At 34.6% G+C, this 23,286-nt stretch overlaps 1 long non-coding RNA gene across 1 annotated transcript in view; it reads left to right on the plus strand.

The window, feature by feature from the left end:
• LOC133100086 (uncharacterized) overlaps nucleotides 1–22,286 on the plus strand; it is a 208,726-nt gene extending 186,440 nt beyond the window's left edge. Inside the window, exon 3 of the long non-coding RNA XR_009702385.1 lies at nucleotides 22,259–22,286. This is a non-coding gene — a long non-coding RNA (uncharacterized LOC133100086). The remainder of the gene's footprint in view (nucleotides 1–22,258) is intronic.
• Nucleotides 22,287–23,286: the final 1,000 nt, after the last annotated feature.

Here is a 23,286-nt window from a genome sequence, read left to right on the forward strand (position 1 = left end):
TTGTATTTATTTTCTATTTATACTACAACAAATTATCACAAACTTAGTGTCTTAAAGCATATACATTTATTATCTTACAATTCTGAAGTATCACACTGGGCTAAAATTAAGCTCTTGGCAGGACGGTGTCTTTTGGAAGCTCTAGAAGGAGCCTTGCCTTTTTCAGCTTCTAGAGGTCACTATTTTCTTTGGATCATGAGCCCCTTCCTCCATCTTCAAACTCAGAAATGTTGGGCCAACGCCTGCTCTTGCTGGATCTCTCTGGCTCTCTCTTCTGATTACCTCTTCCATTTTTAAGGACTCTTGTGGTTACATGGGACACACCTGGATAATCTAGGATAACTTCCCTATTTTAAGACCAACTGATTAGCAACCTTACTTCATTGTGCAATTTTTAATCCCCTTTGCCATGTAACCTAACATATTCATAGATTCTGTATCATGTCACACAGACATCTTTGGGAATAAATATTCTGCTTACCACAGTGCTATATTTTTCTCTTCTCTAAAAGAGATTTTACTGATATGTTTTTAACAGGTTGGTTTTAAGGCATAATGAATTTTAAATGTCGCATTGTATGTGGAAGCTTTTTGCACACTATAAAGTTTAAGTTATAGGTTTAAGTTATTTTGATTTTCATAACTTCATTTGTTTTACATTAGAAAGATGTCTGTAAGACATGTATAAAATTTTTTAAAATGGTGTGCCTTTAAAATGATTCCATTTGCCAGTTAAGATGAGAAAACTGGTAAGAATGGTTAGTAATAATAACAGCTTTCACTATTCATTAAGTAGATAAACTAGGCACAGTATTGGGTTCATTTCACACATTAGTTCCAATCCTCACAACAGTCACGCAAATTAAGATTTACAACCTGCATTTATAGATGTTTAAACTGATACCAAGAATAGTCAAATCATGCAACCTAACAAAGTCACAGTTATTAAGCTACAGAGGCAGAATTTGAGCTTCAAATTCCATAGTCTTTTCACCACGACACTTTTTTTTTCTTGTAACATGAGAAAGACTACAATTTTTATTTTTAACCTACTGAAATTCATCTTGCTTCTGTAGTATAACTTAGTTTATTCTGACAAATAAATTTTCTAAATTAAAAAATGTTATTTTGAATATAATTATGTTTAATTTTTGGATATATTAGTATATAGTAGTACAAATATTTATTTTATATATAAAAAGTGAATAATACCAACATAGTATAAAGGAGGAGGTGGTAATATGCAGGTGAAGGGTCCAGTTAAGAACAATTTCAAAAAAGAGGTAATTTTGAGGAAGCTTTTAAAGGATGGGATAATATTAAACCTAAACAAACTGGTAGCAGGAAAAGAGATGTGGAAAAATAAATTGGAATTTCAGGAAGAGGGGCCACCAAAAACAAATGCAAAAAAAAAAATGTGAGACATTTTAGATATCTTTAGGAACATATTGGCTGACACATAGATTGCATGGAAGGGAGATGTGTGAAATAAGTCTCGGGAGGCAGGGTAGGGACAGGTTGTTCAGCAATTTCACTATTGAGGTGAGGTGTTTACACTTAATTTAGTGGACATCTGGGAGCCTTGGAGTTAGAGGAATTAGAATTAATTCCTTTGAATTAGAGGAAATAGTGTAAAATGTAATTTGTATGAATGATTCTGGACTGTTTTATGTCAAAAAATCTTTTCTGAGGCTCTAACTTATTGAAAAATTATAATTTAACAAGTGAGAATTTTGAAAGACTGATTCAAGTGTTTCTTTTTTGCCTTTTCATTGGTTTCCTGAAAAGACAAAAATGCTTTACTTTCAATTTTGTAGAATGATATGATTATGAAAATGCTATACCATCTCTTTATTAGGACAAGGAGGTTTTTCTGGATTGTATTCCCTATGAAGGAAAATTTTGAAGACAGCATTGAGGAGAAATTCCTACATGCTCCACTGGAGGGTAGAGGAAATGGCAGAACTCTTCTCCTTAGGTTTATGAATTGCAGGGGGGAGGCAGACAAGGCCAAGGGGATGGGGATACAAAAGAGTGGAGGTGGATCTCATCTGTTGCTTTCACTATCTGTGTGACCCTAGGTGTTGAACTTTGGATCTCTCAATTTTCTTCTTTGTAAAATAGGAACTAGAAGACATTCTTTTCAAGGTTTTCTTATTTGTTTGTTTTTGTTTTTGAGTTGTTTTGTTAATTAGGGGTGAAGATAATATGTGAAATGATTGGTACAGATTATAGCTACTCAGTAAATAGGAGTTATTAGCATAGGACCATTAGATACAGTTTAATAAAAACAGTAAAATAAATCAAGTATATTTGAATACTTTTGTATTATTGTAATGATTAATGTAGAGCTGCAGTGACTTTCAATTTTATGAGAAACGTTAATATCCTATATATTACCACATTTGTTGCTCTGTTTTCCAGAGCACATATAGAAATATTCTCACTGCTGCTCACCCTGAAGTACATTATGAAAATTTTCCATATGAGAAGGAACTTGATCAAAATTATGGCGTACAATATAGATTTTCTTCTATATTAGAGTGGAGCTTAAGAAATTTGAAAATAAATTCCTGCTTTGAATAAATTAGTGAAACCTGAACAATGAACATTAATTCTTCTTTAGTATTCTGTGAATTTACACTGCATTGTATTTGCCTGTCATGGATTTTTCTTTCTTTCTTTTCTTTTTAATATCTGGATTTTAAAACTTTCTCCATAAATAAAGATTTTCGCTTGGAAATACGACCTTACCATTGGTCTAAGTTTATACTTTCAGTTCCCCTTTGATGTCAGGATTTTAGATTATTGGGAAAAATTTTACCCTATATTATTTTACTGTAATCTAATAGATTTTGAATCATACTTTAAAAAAGTTTTTGTTTCTTAATCCATTGAGATTTGAAACTGTTGGCCTGTTTCTTCCAATTATTGGGCTGAGAGTGCTGTCTCTGGACGTTATCTCACCTGCTGATGCTAGAACTCACCACTTCCAATCATCAGTTCTCAGTCCAGGCAGTGACCTTAGTTTTAGCTCCTAAGGGTAATGACAACCTTTCTCTTTCGGTGGCCAACCCTTGACTTTTTTCTTTTTCTTTTGAGAGGGCATGCCCCTGTCCCAATTCCAGAGGCTCTCAAATTTACCTTTTAATTTGTTTTCTCATATGAAGCTAAGATTTTTTTCTATCCATGATGATGTTTAGTCAGGTAAAATATTTATGCATATTCATAGAAAAAAATTAAGAGCAATTTTCCATATTTAATAAATATCTATAGCCCTTTCATTTGGGAAAAATTGAATGTATATTTTTGAAACCAACTCATCAAACGCTTTAAAATGATGTGGCATATACACACAAACACAGACACATAACCATATTCAATATCCCAATGGAGTACCTCTAAAATTTTAAATATACATTTCCCATCCCCGAATGTGTATTTTATGTCAAACCATCTCAAATCCCAAATGAATTTTAATGATTTTGAAGATATTCAGCCAGCCATTTCCAGGGCGATAAGGTATCAATCAACATAAAGATGGACAATGTAACTTTATTATAGAAAATGTACAGATCTGGAAGACATAGGTAGGTACTAAATTGATAGTCTAGAAAAGTTACTTTCAGCTTTAAACTTTCAGCTTTAAAACTCTTTATTAATAATGTCTTGGAAATCTTTAGGATTGTTGTTAATTTGGTGAAAACTTCCATCAAGTTTCTTTCAAATACGCACCATAAAACATAAAAAGCTCATCAAAACCCTAAAGTTCTGGCCCTATATATTTCAAACCCTGTCTCTGTCACCCACATGCCACATACTGTAGGACATATTTACACTGTGGGAAAATGTTGGCCCTTCATCTTGATGTCATTTTTGCCAGGTTTTTTAGCACAGTGAGCAGAAGTCCAAGAAGTCATCTTCATATCGGAGAGCTAACGTAATTATACGTAGATATGGCTGTGTACACAATATCTCACTAAACCCGAACTAAATGTATCTCTAGATCAGCCTTCCCTTAGCTGGATCTCATAACTGTGCATAACAACTGTAAGTGGTGTGGCATGAGAAGCTGCAGTGGAAATGAAATAGAAAGCAGTCGTAATCTAATTGTGGTTAAAATATTTTATGTTTTGTAAATTTGACAAAATCATATGACCTTGGAAACACATTTTCTTTAGAGCACCTTGTGGGGCCTTAGGAAAGGTCTATGCAAGTGCGGGTCTCTGGAACTTTCCTCAGTTAGTTTCACGGTATGAAGAGGAAAACTATTTTATACCATGTCATTTCTCAAATGTCAGCACTCTATGTTTTAGTAATCTTATTGTTCATGTATATTTTATGGTATGTCACTACAAATCCTTTTAGAGAGCAAGTGGTAAATAAATTATGAACTAATACACAAGTAGGACAGGGTGTTAGAGACCTCATATCTCAGCTTTGCCACTTGCTGGTTGTGTGACATTAATACTCAATGTCTCTATGCTCTAAGTTCCTAAACTCTGAGGTGTAAGACCTGAAATTAAAGGTGGATATTACTCTATTTGGTAAGACCAGAAGGACCTCAAATATCCTAACCACAAGTTTCCCTCCCCATTCTGCTCCCACATGTAAGATCCCCTACCCAAACAACCTTACTCATCAAAGGGTCCAGGCACAGTCCTTGCTTATCCGTGAGTAGTGGGTTTCAGTTCCTGCCAGCCTGCAGGATTTCTAAGGAAGCCAATCCCGCCCTCACCTCGAAACCAGGGGTTACAGCATCCTCTTGGTACTGCAGAGCCTGCCTCCACAGCTCCTGCTTATCATTCTGTTCCTAAGTGCAACCACTAGGTGGCCCGGCATGCTGGCAGTGTCCTCATCCCCTGGGCTATGGATATATGGGACTAATAAAACACCGTTTGTCTCTTCTGTCCGGTGTCAGGTGTCAGGTGTCATGTGTTTGGAAACCTTCATAACCCTAGGATGGGAATCCCTCCCTCACTAATGGGGTGGGCATTTCATTATCAAAACGATATCCCATTCAACTTTGTCATGCTGTGATTGATATATAAAGATGCATGGCTACCTTCTGTAGAGAGAGAAACCATTTCTCACCGACCTCCCTGTGACTCCCAACTTCTATTTCTCAGTCTATTGCCCGCACCAGCTCCAAGCAGGAACAAATCTAGTACAGATGTTCTTCTAGTTCACAACCCTTTGTACACGAAACCTGTGAAACTTATTGTTCTTTGCCCTCAATTATATGAAGACAGGTCACAATTGCCTCCCTAGCCAAAAGGCCATCTATATTTTCATACAAATCTTAAAGGCCTTTAGGGAATTCTATTTTCATTTGTCATGAAGCTATTCAAATACAAACCTTCTTTTTCTCTTTTGGTAACCTTGTTGCAAAAACAGGAAAATATGTTGTATTTAATCATTGGAAAATAAAATAGAACAATGCCTATAACATGATGTGTGTTTCAAAACCATTAGTGATTATTATTAATTGCTACTATTAGTGTTTTATCCTATAATTATGGATACTCTATCATATGATGAATATCTAAGTAAAATGCTTAATGTTAGTTTTCTTTATTTTCTCAGTTTCTAATACCTGAAAACTTCAGTTTCTGCACTTCCAAAGGTCATGACCATGGCAGTTATCCTATAGGCACCTTCTCGAAGCAACATCCTTGTTTAATGATTTTAAAAAATGATTATTTAATGATCAGTTCTCATGTGGTCATTACAGTAGTATGCAATGCCCATATATGATTTAATTTAATCCTCATATCAACCCTATGCATTAGGTATAATAACCCCTATTTTACACATAAAGGAACTGAGATTAGAGAGTATAAAAGCATAAATGAGCTAAAACATGCAACCAGTAACTGAACAGATCTGTGCTTGAACTCCCAGCAAAAACTGCTGTTTAATCACTTCATGTAACTAACTCCAGCGTATTCTGAAATCCCAGGGCTCATGAAGCGGTGTGAGCAGACCTACTTTTCTTAGAGGAAGCAGTAAGATTTACTTGTTTATCTGTCAGTGCCCACTTTCAGCCCTGCTACATCAAGAAGTGTTTCCCCACTCAAGTGGACTGTCACTTCCACACCTCTGCTGAGGCCTTTTCTTTCTGGTTCACTTACCTTTTTCACTATGGCAGAATTTCCCATAATGCCACCTATACCTCACAGGTTGCCTTCTTATTGCCCTTTCCTTCTCCACCAAAGGAGCATATGACTTTACCCCATTCCAGGTCTTTCTCACACATTTCAGCCATGAGACGGACATCTAAGACCCTCCCTCATACTGCTTTATGGATGTTCATCCCAGCATTCTTAAACCAACATTCCACGGGATTATTTGTTATTTGCATAGAATAGTGCATGTTTTACAGAGGCGCCTATTTCTCAAAAAGACAAACAGGGAAGGGGTTTCTGAAAAAGCAAACAAAGGGATTTTCCTCTGCAGGTCTTAATGTTGATTGTTAGTTTTTTGCAGCCGGTGAGGTGTACTGGAGTCTGTTTAGAATTAACCAGCCTCAGCAAGAATGTTGCCAAATTTCCTTGGCAAAAGAATAACAAAGAAGATGGGGTTTGAAAACTTGACTTTTGTCATTCTCGTTTTCATTTTTTATTTTTATTTCCCCTTTAACAGTTAAAGTAACACCTTTATCCATCAAAGGACAGAATGAAATTGTAGCAACATATGTTTTCTTTTACATTGGTAAGATGCTCAAATACTGGATGACTCTTAAAAGCCCATATCACGATGAGCAGGTGTAATGGGCAGGGTTGAAAGGAAGCAGGGAGAGGAAGGTGATGTGAGAGAAGAGTCAGGGGAGCAGCAAGGCTGTTAGAAGAATTGCCCAGATATTTCGACAGGGATCTAAAGTAGAGGCGAGGAGGCTAAAAGAAAGTATGACAGGATGATAGGAATTCTCAGGTGGGGATATGCATGGATTTGAAAATTATGTCTAATGTTTTAACATTATTTTATGTGTGAGAAACATTAAAAAACAGCCTTGCTCAGAGAAATTTGAGTGAAAAATCAGCCTCCACAAAAATCCCTGTAGTACAGGATTTGGGAAGCTTCTGGGTTGGCGAACACATCTACATGCCAGGAGGGTGGCAGTGCATGTAGGATTAGAGCATTGCTTTAGAGAATCTGTGAACTTAAAAATACCTAAATAAATCCTTTGATTCATATCTACCATAATTGTTTACATTTGTCTCCTCTCAATTTTCTAGTGAAATAGGACAATTTATTATGTATCATTTAAAATATCACAGCAACTAATAAGGACCTACTGCATAGCACAGGGAACTGTACTCAATATGCTGTAATGGCCTATATGGGAAAAGAATCTAAAGAACAGTGGATATATGTATATGTATAACAGATTCACTTTGCTGTACACCTGAAACTAACACAACATTGTAAATCAACTATACCCCAATAGAAATTAAAAAAAAAAAAAATCACAGCATTGCTCAGCAATGAACTTGTGACATATGCAGCTAGATGTAATCAGGATTTTCCTGTAAGAGAAAGGCATAAATAAAGAAAAGCCATGAGGCTTTAAAATCCTTGTATATTAAATTAGCACCTTTTGCACCTTGCAATTAGCAAAGTGAATATTGATTATATTAACAGATTCAATTGAACAGATAAGAAAGGCAGTTGTGTGAGACGTCTTTGGAATATGTCTTTTTGGAGAGCGTGATGTTTAACAATGGATTACATCTGTATATATTGGAATAATTTCCTGCTATTATCGACAAAGCTGAAAACTTACTTCTTTATTTATTTATTTATTTTTCCCCATTTTAATACCAGGGGTACAGTATAGCATAGGATTAAGACTTTTGCTCTGGAGTGAGACTGCCTGGGTATGAATCCTATTTCCCTAACTCGCTTGCTATATGATCTTGGTGAAGTCACTCAGTTTTCCAAGTCTCAGTTTCCTCATATGTAAATTTTAGATATTCTAAGAATGCTTTAGTCCAGCTTGTAAAGCAATAAAGTTCTCAATAAATGTTAAATGTTTCATAATCTTTTGCATATATCTCGTCTTTGCCAAGGACACAGAGAACATGTTTCATCTTGCCCTGTAGAGGAAGCAATCTTCCTCTACAATGTGCAATCCACTTTGAATGAGAATGTCCAAGGTTTGAGTTCAGGATTCCCTGTTTACTGCTGGATAAGTTTGGGAAAGTCATTATGCTTCTCTGAGTTTCAGATTTCTTGACTGTAAAATAAAAATTATAATAATATTTTGAGAAGATTTTTGTAAAACTTAAATGATTCACAAATCACTTGTCACACAGTGACAATTATGTCCCCTTTCTTTTCCTTAAATTTTCCTAAATTTTTTGTAGAGATATACTATTAATAGTTTTTAGAAAGTATCATATTAAAATAGAATTAGAATATGAGTTCAAAATACATCAATCTGCCTAAATTTCCTTATTTAATACTTGGTAAGTTTGTAAGGCACAATACCTCTGAATGTCCTGTTATGTACAAAGATATATATGTATATTATATACGTACATATATAATATATACTTATATATACATATATGCATATATATTTATTCCTTTTCCAGTAATTATTAGATTATATTACTTTTATCAAAGGGACCTTTCTCTAAAGCTCAAACTAATGTATATCATGCTTTCTGGATATTAGACTATGTATGGGAAAGAGGAAGAATTTATACTTCCCTAACCAAGTTTATAATATTTAGATTTTTAAAGTTTGACCTAGAATTCCAAAATGTTTAGTAAAATCCAGATAATTCCAAAGGGGTCATGAATGTCAAATGATGTGAGGGGCTTCCAAAGAGAAGGCTGTAGGAGAGCCCCCAGCAGGCCTGCCCAAACATTTATAGACTCCTTGGAGGAGATGGTATTTGAGAGGAGATTGAAGCCTAGGCAAGGTGTGTAATACTGGTCTGGAATGGAGAACAACTAAAACAAAGTTAGGATTTAGTGCTTTTACTGTTGATGTGTAGCAAAACACTCACAGCATAGTGGCATGAAACAACCATCTCACTGTGCTCACAGACTCTGTGTGACAGGAATTTAGAAAGTGACGTGTCTTTGCTCCATGACTTCTGGGGCCTTAGCTGGGAAGACTCAAACGTGGAGGTGATGTGATGGCTGGGGCCAGGAATCATCAGAAAGTTTCTTCACTCAGCTATTTGGCACATGGCTAGAGTGATTAGAAGGCTGGGTTCACCTGGAGCTGTGAATTGGAACTCTTACACGTTGCCTCATAATGTGGCCTGGGCTTCTTAAACATGGTGGCTGGATTTTGAAAGAAATTGCCAAAGAGCAAGTGGCCCAAGAGAACAAGGTGGAATTGCACTGCCTTTCTCTCCTGGCCTCAGAAGACACACAGTGTCACTTCTAAGCATTCTGTTAGTTATACGTGAGTCACGAAGGCCAGCCTAAATTCAGGAAAGTGAACATACACGAAGTGCAGGCTTATCTGGAAACTACCACATAGAGAAAAACAGTGACTTACTCTTCTTATTTCTCATAGTAATAAATATGAGATACTCAACTTATTGTCTGGGATATATGATTTTAGGGATGGATAATGTTATTGGCGAGATAATGTTTGTAAGGGCTCAGAAGCAACTAGCAATATCCAGATCACTGTGAATTTCCTACTCTTTAACTAGTTCAATTTAGGGTATGGAAGTTGGTTCAGAAGACTGGAACTGAACAGTAAACTGAGCAATCAGAAAGACTGTCTAAAAGACCAGAATATTTGCAATCTCATTAGAGAAAAGTGAGACAGGAAAAAACCTCAAATATCAGATGGATGAACAATTTTTTCGATTTAAACATTTTGTGATCAAAGGTGAATTTTGCCAATAGCTTTATTTTATTTTTGAGGCAAATGGCACCATTACAACAGGGCCTTTCTATGGCTCTTTCTATATAAATCACCGTGATCTTCATTAAAAATAAAATCCTCTGGATATTCCACAACATTTTCAATGTGTTGAAAGACAAGGGTCTTTAAATTAAAATTAAATTAAATTTGCCAACTTGACCTTGGCAGTGGGAACTTGACCCTGCCATTACTTAGTTATAATTCTGGAAATGGATCATAGAAACATAGAATCTTAGAACTTCAAAGGACACGGGGAATCATCCATCCAGTGCCTGTCGCTTATATTATAAGGGTACTGAAAATCAAAGTTAAATGACTCACTCAAGATCATAGAGGGAATTAACAGCACAGCTTCTAATTTTAGAACTTTTTTCAATAAGTGCTTGTGAAATACCTCTTCTCCCTGTCTTTCTTATGTCTCATTCTCCCCAGTTCTGAACCTTTTCTGTCATTAAAAAAGAAACCACTTTTGTCAGATTGGAAACATTCTTTCTCACCGAATTGTAGAGCATAGTGTTGATACCACATTCCAGCACAGCTTAAGGAGCTGATTACTGTGACCTTGTCCCAAATTTTTACATGGAGGTTGGTTGTTATTATTTGACAGTTGATGGAAAGTTTCGTGATTTTGACAGATTTGGATGGCAAGCAGATCCTCAATATTTCATTGCTGTTAAATTTGCAAATGATTTAGGTAACGGCAGTTATTTCACATTTGTTCATAATGTAGAGTGGTTAAGCAGAGATTGCCTTAGTTTTAAAAAAGCTTCACCACACATTTGTGATGATTGTCAAGTCACATACATTATTTTAATTTGAAATAAATTTAACTAAAGCTTTGCTTTCAGCAACAAGGATTATAAATAAAACAAAACTTATCATTCACATTTATTAATTGATTGGTTGATTGATTAATTCAACCAATGGCAGGATTGAGCTCCAGTTATTTACTAGAAACTGTGTTAGGAATTGGGAATATTGAGTGCCCTTAAGGACCTCAAGGTATGTTCAAAAACTACTCATATGGCTTTTCCTCCACGGGAGTGGAGAAGAGGAAATGACATCTAACTTGAGTCATCAGGAACATGAATTAGTGGCCTGGGAAAACCAGAAAAGGGATAAAGGAGATCATATGTTATGCTCCTTTCTCCCCTGAATCCTGCCTAGATCAAGGTCTCTTCCTATGGAAAACTACTGCTAATCATTCTGGATCTCAATGACATTTTTCTCTTTGTGCTTGGAATATTTTCTGGTCTGTGCCTTTCACTGAGGCTTATCTAAATCGACTTTAATGGATATCTCAATAACTATATACATACATATATATGTATATATATATATATGTATATATATTTTATCTCTAACAACACTGAAATTTCTTTGGAAAGAGGGAGAATTTGTTAATAATGAAGCTTCTCTTAAATTATCTGGGAAGGTCTTTTGGGATTGTAGATTACAAAAATTATTTGTTGAATAGTTTAACTTTCACCAATTAAGGTCCATACATTTCTCCTTATTCAGTTTAAATTCCATAGTACATCTTTTTAATCGCCACTTGGCAACCATTCTCAAATCTTTACCTCTTACTTTTCTCTAACCCTCAACTCAAATTTATCAGTGAGCTGTTGCCACAAGAATACTCATAACAAGCCATCCCAAAAGGAATTAAAACAGCAATAATTTATTCTTATTATTGCATTTGTGAATCAGTTAGAATCGGGGGGCTATAGGCTGAGTGGATCTCGATCTGGCTCTAAGTTATAGATTCTGCCCAGTTCTGCTCTATGCGTCCCTAGTCCTCTTGAACCAGCAGTTAACCAAGTTGTGCTCTTCCTATGGGGAAAGGCAGGAGAGCAAAAGAGCAACAGTAATTATGAGAACACAATTTAAGTCTCTGATAATGTCATCTTTTATCCAATTGGACAACGTAAGTCACATGGCCAAGCCCAAAGTCTCAAAGGGTGAATAAATACATTCTGCTTACAATGATAGTAAAAATGAGTGTAGATTTATAGTTCTGTGATATGAGTGTGAAAAGAAGATAGCAATAATCCAGTCCGCTGTCCTTGTTAAACGCAGTTACCCCTCTACGCCAGTGTTGCACTGGGAAACTAAACTCCCAAACTCGCAGACTGGTCTCACTTTACATTCATGACCACTGATCTCAAATAGGCATTCAGTACCACCCAACAATCTTACATGATAGTCCAGAAAGTTCATTCTCCCACTCTCTTTTTATTTATTTATTTTATTTATTTATTCTTGACTGCATTGGGTCTTCATTGCTGCGTGCGGGCTTTCTCTAGTTGCGGCCAGTAGGAGCAGGGGTTACTCTTCATTGCGGTGCACGTGCTTCTCATTGCGGTGGCTTCTCTTGTTGCAGAGCACGGGCTCTAAGCACGCGAACCTCAGTAGTTGTGGCTCGCGGGCTTAGCTGCTCCATGGCATGTGGGATCTTCCCGGACCAGGGCTCGAACCCGTGTCCCCTGCGTTGGCAGGTGGATTCTTAACCACTGCGCCACCAGGGAAGTCCATCCCACTCTCTTTAAATCAGTTGTTTCACCCACTTCCCTCTCTCTTCAAATGTGGTTACATTTTGTCTTTCTCCACTAGAATATGATCTAATGAGAGCAGAAATCTTTGAATGTTTTGATCACTGATGCATCTGGAGATCTCTGAACAGTATCTAAATAGTATGCAAAAAAAACACACACTCTCTACATATTTTAAATTAGTATAGATTATCCTCATTTTGAGTAAATAATTAATTAGTTTAGTATATCATGTTCTTCCTTATAAGTTACATTAAAATTATATTAAAATAAGAACGTTTCTTTTAACTAATACAAACACAGAAATAGTCATGCTTAGGGAAAACAACGTACAAAAGGTCTGAATTTTTTAATGAAGCATTTATCACTTTCCTTCTGATTTATGCCCTAGCTTCAAAACCTTGGAATTATTATTGTTGTTGTTGTTGTTATTATTATTTACTGAGTATCACGACAACCAATCCAATGACGGTGCCTTAGGAGATAATTTAACTCTATGTTTATTGGCTGCCTACTCTGCCCTTTGCAAGTCTGAGCACTGTGGATATAAAACAGTGAATAAATGTGGCCCTTTCCTTAAAAGAATTCTTGTCTAAGACAGGAAGACAAATATGTACATTAAGTCACACTTCGGTATGATAAGTCTGATGATAGGGGCTTAAGATAGCACTGAGGAAGAAATTAAATTTCTGTGAGACAGTCACCGGGGTCCTAACATTAGACTATGACTTTGAACTGGCTCATGTATGGTGTGTTTAAAGTTACCAGGTGTATAAAAGTCTAACTGCAGCACAGTCACAGAATATATTACAGCTAGAAGGGAGAATAATCCAGCTTCTTCATTTTAATTATCATAAAACTGAAGGCCAGAGACGGGATGGGATTTAGCCAATGTCATGCAGAGATTTTGAAATTAAGTTTGGACTAAAACTCACAACTTCTAGTTAATCTTCTTTCTATTATATAACAGCACTTCCCTGCAAATGAAGAAAGGATGCCGCTGGTTTTTATTACTTGTAGCAGACTCTAGGTGCTGTGCAAAATTTTGGCACATACTTGTTTTCTTACAAAGCCTGTATTTTGTGTCACACCTCTCTTATGAAACTCAGGGAAATACTGATTAGTTCAAGCAAATAGGACATTCTTTTTTTTTTTCTGTGATGTGGCAGAAAGTCTGCTAGAAGAGACTTTAGGGAAATGTTTTCTCACCAATTAAAGAGAAACAATGAAAGACAATTTTCTTTTACCGAGAGAAGTTGTGTTGGCCTGTGATACCCTGAATTTAATAAAAACCTTATGATCAACAGGCGGACCAAGCTGACATACTGAAGATGGGAGAGAAGAAAGACGAAAAAGTCCTGGGTCCTTGATGACACTAATGGGCCATTGGCTTAAGCAACACTGGAGCTGTCTTTTCTAGGGACTTCATAAGTGACATGATTATTCTACCTTATGGTTTAAACCAAATGAATCAAAATTCAGTGTTGCTTCAACTAGCTCAACTTGTTTGAAGATACTCATCACTCTAAATCATGGGTAATAATTCAAAAATGCATTAAAACAGAAACACTTTTTTAAATTGTCAAATATTTGTTTTAATTGCTCTATTGAAGTAAATCATTTTTTTAAACTTTGAGATAATTTCACATTTATATGAATTTGTAAGAAACATGCAGCTATATTACTTGTACTCTTTACCCATTTTTCCCTATTTTGCAGAACTATAGAATGCTATCACAGCCAGGCTATTGATTTTGATACGGAACATTTTTTATCACCCTATGTTCCCCCCCTTTATAACAACACCTACAACTATCCTTTCACTTCTAGCCATTGGTAATCTAGTCTCCATTTCTACAATCCAGAAATTGATTATACAGCATGTAACATTTTGGGATTGGCATTTTTCATTTGGCTTGATTTGTTGGAGATTGATACAAGTAGTGTGTATCAGTAGTTTGTTCCTTGTTTTGCTGAATAGTATTCCATGACAAGGGTGTTCTCCCACTTGTTTAACCACTCACCTATTGAGGGACATCTTAAGTTGTTTCTATTTAGTACTATCACGAATAAAACTACTGTGAACATTCTTATACATGTTTTGTGTGGACATATGTTTTTATTTCCTTGGGTAAATGTCTTAAGAGTTTGATTTCTGGGTTATGTGGTAGTTGCATGTTTATTAAAAAAAAAAACACAAAAAATGCCAAACTGTTTTCCAACAAGACTCTACTATTTTACATTTCCACTAGCAATGTATGAATAATGAATATTCTCACCAGCATTTGGTGTTGTCATTATTTTATATTTTAGCCCTTCTGACAGGATTGTAGTGATATCTCCTTATAGTTTTAATTTGCATTTTCATAATGGCTAAGTGGTGAATTATGTTGAACAACTTTTCATGTGTTCATTTGTCATCTATGTATCTTCTTTGATGAAATGTCTGTTCAAATCTTTTCTTATCCATTTTAATTGAACTGTTTGTTTTTTACTGTTGAGTTATGAGAGTTCTTTATATATTCTAGATACTAGTTTCTTTGTTGGAAAGGCAGTTTCGAATATTGTAAGTAGCTTGTCTTTTCATAATCCTCACGTGGGCCTTCTCAGAACAAATGTTTTTAGTTTGATAGGTTATAATTTGTCAATTTTTTCATATATGGATTGTGCTTTTGGTGTCAATTCTAAGAACTTTTGGCCTTACCACAGATCCAAAAAATCTTCTCTAACTTTTTTCTAAATTATTTATTATTCATAATTTACTTTTAAGCCCATAATTCATGTTTTAGCCAATTATTGTATAGGTATTAGGTTTAGGTAGTCAAGGTCTCCCTTTTCCCCAAAGATACCCAAGTGTTCCAGCAGCATTTGATGAAAAAACATCCTTTAATTGAATTACTTTTGCACCTTTGTCAAAATCATATTTTTATGGGTGTAATTCCAACAGAAAGACATAACCCCTAAAATAGCTAAAACAATTTAAAAAAATAAAAGAATCATTCTACAATTTGAAGACTTATTTGATAGCTACAGTAATCAAGACAGTGCAGTACTTGCAGAGAGATAAACACGTATATTAATAGAACAGAACAGAGAACACACAAAAAACATTCTTAAAGGTATTTTTTTTTCTTTGTGTTTAGTTGTTAGAAGCTTAATTATAAAGTATGACATAGATTCATTTGGGTTTATCCTATTTGTGGTTGCTTAGTTTTTTAATCTGTGAGTTTATGCTTTTCACCAAATTTGGAATTTGATTCAGCTTGGTATTGTCAGGGAGACTTTTGTCCAGTCCCAGGGAGGACTGAATGTACCTGGGTGGTCTTTTAATGCTAGTTTTGGGATCAGTAAACACTGGATCTGGATCATCTTTTTCTTTAAGATTGGGGGTTGTAAGTTGCCATGTTGCTATGTTGTTTCTCTATTCTGGAGTATTCAGCAAATTTGCATTACTCTTTTTACCTCTCAGAATTGCCTTTTGTCAACTTCTTGCTTTATTTCTCTGGTTTATAGTTATATTTTGTGAGAAGGTATAGGGAGAGATAAATTTATATCATCTTATCTAGACTGGAAGTTTCTGTGTTTAGTTTCAACTCTGAATTTTAGCCTCAGCCATACCAGAGCATGGAGTGTAGCTTCTGGCTGGTTTAAATTTTTTTATCCAACATTCTGGTCTCAAATGGTTTACTCTGAGAATAGAATATCAGTGTCCTCTGCAGCAAGTTGTTTGATTAATGAATGATAATTTTAGTTGCAATTAGAATACTATACTATTTAATTAGCTAAGTCTAATGGTTCTCCTATCAACTTGTGGGCTAATTGTTAAGTTAAAGGTTAAAGGAAGAAAGATAGAAAGGCTATTAATCAAAAGTGAAAGAGGAAAAGATGGATGTTGGCCCCCTAGGAATTAATCCACACAGGCCTGTGGTTAGGATAAATGACAATGCACATAAACTGCGTAGTAGGCACTCAATACACTGTAACTGTTATTATTTTCATTATTGTCACAACCATGTTTAGAATCAAACCAATTCAATTTGAGCAGCAGGGCATTTAGCAATAGAGTCCTAGGAGCATCAAAAGCCCTTTACAAGTCCCAAATCTCCTCATGGGCTGCTGTATTACTACTAATTACTAATGTTAGCATACTCAGAAAGCCCCAAGATGCAGTTACTGGGATTTGTATGAAGAAATCTCCAGTGTCTGAAAAATGAGCTTATCACTGCCCATAATAGGCTAAGTGATTGAGCTCTCAGGTTCCCTGCAGGCCTAAAGTTCTTGCTTCCACATTTTTCCCCTAGTTGGATTTAAAAAGGAGAACAGCAATTCTGAAAGATGGAAAAGATTAAAGATGGAGTCGAGAAATCTATAAATTTTCTTTGAGAAGCTGTTGGCCAGAAAGACCCTATATGTGGAAAGTCAAGGGCTCACTCCTCTGTAGTGTAAACATCCCCTCAAGACATGCACACAGGCACAGGGACATCACAGGCAGAGCATTATGATTGAAATGACATAATCTGGAACAATCATTGGAAATCTTGCCACAGAATGACAATTATTTTGTTTTTAGTTTCACTTATGCCATATATTGCAAGATTCACATTCTCAGAAAATAAATATAATATTGACCCATGTTTCACAATTTGTATATATAGCTAATCTCACAGATTTAATGTTGATGCCGGGCACAGGGGATGGCATTATTTTGTCCTAATAGTTAAATAAGTGTTTTACCCTCTGAGGACACAAATACGTATGTAATAAGTTATATGTTCTAAATTAATTTATGTTGTTTATTACATGAAAATGCATGTGAGAAGAATTAAATAAGTAGTGACAAAGTATACAAATAGGAAGGATTTTTGTAGACAGATGGATTAGAAGCTGAGATCTGGCTAAACTGTTTATTACTTGCACTCATTTGATCAAATTATTTGACTTTTCTGAACCTATCTTCTCTCTATAATATATGCAATGATGCCCAGTTCTGAAGGCTGTGAGGCTGAAATAAAAGAATATGAATAGAGCTCCTAAGATAGGGCTTGGTACATAAATAAGGATTTTCTTCCCCCTTTCATTAATTAATAATATTTCAAAGACTGTACATATATATGTATATATGTACATATATACACACATATACATATATGTATGTACACACAGACACACAAGTAGATAACTTTATATATGTGTTATACTTTAGAGATTAGAGAGTTTGAGATTAGGGGATGGTTACTTAATAAATTTCCAAATATCTTGAATTCCAAAAGTTTGGAAAGGATAATAGAAAGTATATTACCTTGAAACATATAAAATTGCTGGCTTGGAGTTATTAAGGTTGCCTACCAGATCTATTAGGTCTATTAGGTCTCATAGTCTATACTGCTTGTGTTTGGCAAAGTCTATAAAGTGAATTAAGAACAAGCACTGGGTCTTGAAGGATGGACAAGATCTAAATAGACAGGATTGGAGAAGCTCATGTAGGGAACACATTCATGCTGTGGTGACAAGTTGAACAAGCCAATTCTGGCAAAACTGTTTTTCCCAGTCATAGAGGCAAAAATTTGCCCTTCCCGTTCAGCTAATATATTCAAATTCTAAAGAAGAAAGTGACTTCATACTTATCAGGAACTGCTTTAATTACTTTTATTCATTCTAATCCAATTGTAATCAGCTCTCTGAGTACTTGATAGGATAGTGTAAAGTCACTGAGCTCTTGTTCTTCATGAATAATCTTTCTCTTCCCAGGGAAGTAATTTTATATAGTGAGAACCATTACAGCCCTGCATCTCATTTCCAATCAAATTGTCCATTGCAATTTCTAGGGTATACGGTGTGCTCAAGCATCAAAGGAGGGATATTCACTGACCCTCTTATGTTGCCGGTACAATCACACACAGAGAATTATTTGGTGCATCACATGAATTCCCCAACGTATTAAGTGCAGGTGATGAAAAGGCTTAGAGACCAGTGCTGACACTTGTAGCTAATGAGGAAATTTGCCAGAAAAGGGAAGAATCCCATGCTGAAAATCAAATGTGTTTCAGTGGATATGACAAAAGATTTGGCCTCAGGAACTCCACTGTCAGAAATATTTCTGTCATTTGCAGGTTTCAGACCTTGGACAATTTACTTTAATGCATCTATGCTTTAATCTCTTTACCTATAGAACAGATCTGCTCTACATGATGAATGTGTTCATTGTGAGCCACAAATTTGATAACATGCACAAAATGCTTTATAAATGGTAAAGTGAGGTCCAAAAGCTTGTTTTGTTATAAGAAGTCACTATGTATCAGACACTTTCAGATGTATTAGATATAGGTATACTGAAGAATCAAAAGAACTTTTAAGAAATTAAAAGAAAGACAATAAATAACTTCATGTAATACAAAAGTTGAACAAAAAAGAAAATATAATCAGAGTTCTCTATGTGGCTCAGCTGTGAAAAATAGTTACATGGTTACAGTAACGGGAATATGAAATAATGATTTGACAAAAAATTGTAAAATTGTTATATTGAAAAAATAGAGGAAGAAAGTTTAAGAGGGTTGGCATAGACATTAAGAAGGTTGTACAAGAGAACTAAATTCTCATTCAACATTCTTGGAAGTCAGTGTATAGTGTCAAATACTTAATGATGGCATAAATATTATTTAGAAATATGGAAGTAAATAGCAAGAAAAAAGAACTAAATTACTTGAAAGTGGCTGTTCCTAGGATTTGGAAACTGGGGTTGAAGAGGATGGATAATATATTTAGGATTCTGAATCAGATTGCAGAATCATATGGTAATTTTTTTTCTTAAGTCTTTAATTCATTTTAAGTTAATTTTTGTGTATGGTGTGATATAGAGGTCCAGTTTTATTCTTTTGCGTGTGGCTATCCATTTTTTCCAGCACCATTTACTTATTTATTTATTTATATTTATTTTTACTTTTATTTTTTGGCCACACTGCTTGGCATTCAGGATCTTAGTTCCCTGACCAGGGATCGAACCCACACCCCCTGCAGTGGAAGCACAGAGTCTTAACAACTGGACTGCCAGGGAACTCCCATTTTTCTTAATTTTTTGAGGGACCTCCATACTGTTTTCCATAGTGGCTGCATGTTTTTGCATTCACACTGAGTGATCAGGTGTTCCAATTTCTTCATATCCTCACCGACACCTGACATATTTTAATATACCCATTGGCCATCTGTATGTCTTCTTGGAAAAATTTCTGTTCAAGTCCTAGCCCTTTTTTTAATTGGGTAATTACCTTTTTGTTATTGAGTTGTAGAAATTTATTATATATTTTAGATATAACCCATTATCCAATATATGGTTTACAAATATTTTCTCCATTCTGTAGGTTGGCTTTCACTCTATTGTTTGTTTCCTTTGAAATGCAGAAGCTTTTTAGATTGATATAGTCTCACCTTGTCTATTTGTGCTCTGGATACATGTGCTTATGATGTTATATCTGTGAAATCCTTGCCAAAGTTAATGTCATGAAATTTTTCTTCTGTTTTCTTCTAGGAGTTTTACAATTTCAGGTCTTATGTTTAAGTCTTTAATCCATTTTGAGTTGATTTTTGTGTATAATGTAAAATCAAGGTCCAATTTCTTTCTTTCTTTTTTTTTTTTTTTTTTTGAATGTGGCTATCCAGTTTTGCCAACACCATTTGTTGAAGAGACTGTTCTTTCCTCATTGTTATTCTTGGCACCATTGTCAAAGATCAGTTGACCACATATGTGTGGATTTCTTTCTGGGTGCGCTATATTACTCCATTGGTCTAGATGTCTTGTCTTTATGCAAGTACCATATTGTTTCAATTACTGTAGCTTTATAATATATTTTGAAATCAGGAAGTGTGAAACCTCCAGCTTGGTTCTTCTATAATATTTCAAGATTGATTTGGCTATTGTGGTTCCATATGAATTTTAGAATTATTTTTTTAATTTCTGTAAAAGATGTCATTGAATATATAATAGGGATTGTATTGAATCTGTAGATTACTCTGAGGTACAGACATTTTAACAATAGTATGTCTTCTAGTCCGTGAATATAGGATAATCTTTCTGTTTGTTTGTATATCATTTAAATTCTTTCATCATTGTTTTGTAGTTTTCAATGTACGAATGTGTCATACACTTGATTAAATTTAATCCTAATTATTTTATTCTTTTTAATACTATTGTAAATGGTATTGCTTTCTTAATTTCTTTTTTGGATTGTTCATTGTTAATGTATAGAAATGCAACTGATATTGTATGTAGATTGTATATACTGCAACTTCACTGAACTTACTATTTCAACCTTTTTTTAAGTGGAGTCTTTAGGGTTTTCTATGTACACAATTATGTCATCTGCAAACGAGAACAATTTTACTTCTTTTCCAATTTGGATGCCTTTTATTTCCTTTTCTTGTCTAATTGTTCCAACTAGGATTTCCAGTACTGAGTTGATTAGAAGTGATGAGAATGAGCATCTTTATTTTGTTCCTGATCTTACAGAAAAAAAGTTTTCCACCACAGAGTACGCCGTTAGCTGTGGGTTTTTCATATGTAACTTTCATGATGTTGAGGTAAACTGCTTTTATACCTTATTTGTTGAAATTTTTTATGAAAAAAATGTTGAATTTTGTAAAATGCTTTATCTACATCATTGAGATGATCATGTGATTTTATCTTTTTTTCTGTTAATGTGGTATATCACGTTAATTGATTTTTATATGTTGAATCATCCTTGCATCCCAGGGATAAATCTCACTTGGTAATGATGTGTAATTTCTTAAATGTGTTAGTGATTTTGTTTTGCAAGTACTTTGTGAGGATTTTTGCATCTATATTACCAGGGATATTGGTCTCTAGTTTTCTTGTACCTTTGTCTGGCTTCAGTATCAGAATAATGCTGGTCTCATAAAATGAGTTTGGAAGTATTCCGCCTTTTCAGTTTTTTGGAAGAGTTTGAGAAGAATTGGCATTAATTTTTCTTTAAACTTTTGGCAGAATGTTATCAATTTACCAGTAAAGCCATACTCAGTCATGTACTTTTCTTTGTTGTACAGTTATATATTCCTCCCTTCAGTTCTATAAATGTTTGCTTCATACATTTAGGTTTTCTGCTATTTAGTGTATATATAGCATACATACTTTATAATTTTTTTATCTTCCGGGTGAATTGACCCTTTTATCATTGTATAATTACCTTCTTTGTCTCTTTTATATGATTTAAGTGTAGCCACCTCTGCTTTGTTCTGGTTACCATATTTTTTCATACCTTCATAGTCAGCCTATGCATGTATTTAAATCTTGAGTGTCTTGTAGACAGCAAATAGTTAGATGATGTCTTTTTATCTTTTCAGCCACTTTGTTTTTTGATTGAGGAAGTGTAATCTATCTACATTTAAGGTAATTATTTATAGAAAAGGATTTCCCTTTGCCATTTGTTAATACTTTACTGTTTATCTTGAAGTCCTTTTGTCCCTCTTTTCTTTCTTGCTGTCTTCCTTTGTGTTTTGTTGATTTTTTGTTTTGATATGATTTTATTTATTTATCTTTTTTTGGTGTAATACCTATATTTTCTTTGTGGTTACCATGGGCCTTACATAAAATACCTTGTAGTCATAACATTCTATTTTAAATTGATAACTTAAGTTTAGTCATGTCCAAAAATTCAACACTTTTACTTTGTTTCCCCCTTTATATTAATGCCATATTTTACATCTATGTATGTTGTGTATCCATTAACAGAAGCCAGTACTCTGAAAAGTGGGGTACTGGACATGTGATCCAACATGTTTCTCTTTCCCTCCCCAGGGAGAAACTGGGAGCTGAGAGTTTTCCTCCTGATCATATTGTGCTCTGCTGAAGGTAAGAATTCTGGAGAGACAAATTTTCAAATTCTGGAGTATCTCAAATTTTCATACTGGTTTGGCTGTGTCTGATTTTGTGTTTGTCTGGCGTGCAGGCAACTCTCAACTAGTTTCCAGGTATCTCACAAAGGGATTTGTCTGTGAATTGTTGTATTGGTGCTTTTGTGGGGGTAATGACGATCCAGGGCCTCCTATTTTACCATCTTGCTGATGTTACACCCATCATGCTATTTACCATGTGAATGCACATTAATCAATAATAACGCTAGTATATATTCTTAATTGCAAACTATAATAAAATCTTCTAGGAAGTGACGGAGGATAGTTTTACTGTGAGCAGAAACAAATTCACAATGAAAAGGCTTAGATTTGAATTTTGTTCTTCCATTTATTAATTATATAAACTTAAGGAACAATCATTTTGAGAAAAATAATAAGTACTGTATATTTGAAATGTCCAGTGTTTAATTAAAAAACTTATCTTTCTTGTTGATTTTAAAAACACTTATAGAAGATATTCTAATTTATTTCATGGTATCATGTCTAACTTCTTCTGTTCATTATCCCCTCAAGTAGAAAAATACATTCCATGACAATTTTGAGCTTATATTTTGCTGTTTCCTTAATGCATCTCTTCAACTCTCCTTTAAATCATGATCCCTCATGTTCATACACAGAAATGTATAAAATAGAGTTCTAGAATAATAACCCTCAAAGGGATATTAGAGATCATTTATTTCAACTGTCATCTAAAGCATCAGATATCTATATTGAAGATATATTCCTTTATTGCTTTTGAGACTTTTTTAATCCCTTGAATAAATAATATTTAAGTGGTATCTTTTTTGAAATGAAGCTAAAATCTTACATTATGAAGATATAAAAGTCTCCAAAAGTAATGCTTTTATTTAATAGCTTTTCTTGGTATATAAATAGGATGTTTCTAATTCCATTTATTTACTGGTTATTGAT

The sequence above is a fragment of the Eubalaena glacialis genome, chromosome 10 (genome assembly GCF_028564815.1).
Source record: "Eubalaena glacialis isolate mEubGla1 chromosome 10, mEubGla1.1.hap2.+ XY, whole genome shotgun sequence".
NCBI lineage: Eukaryota > Metazoa > Chordata > Mammalia > Artiodactyla > Balaenidae > Eubalaena > Eubalaena glacialis.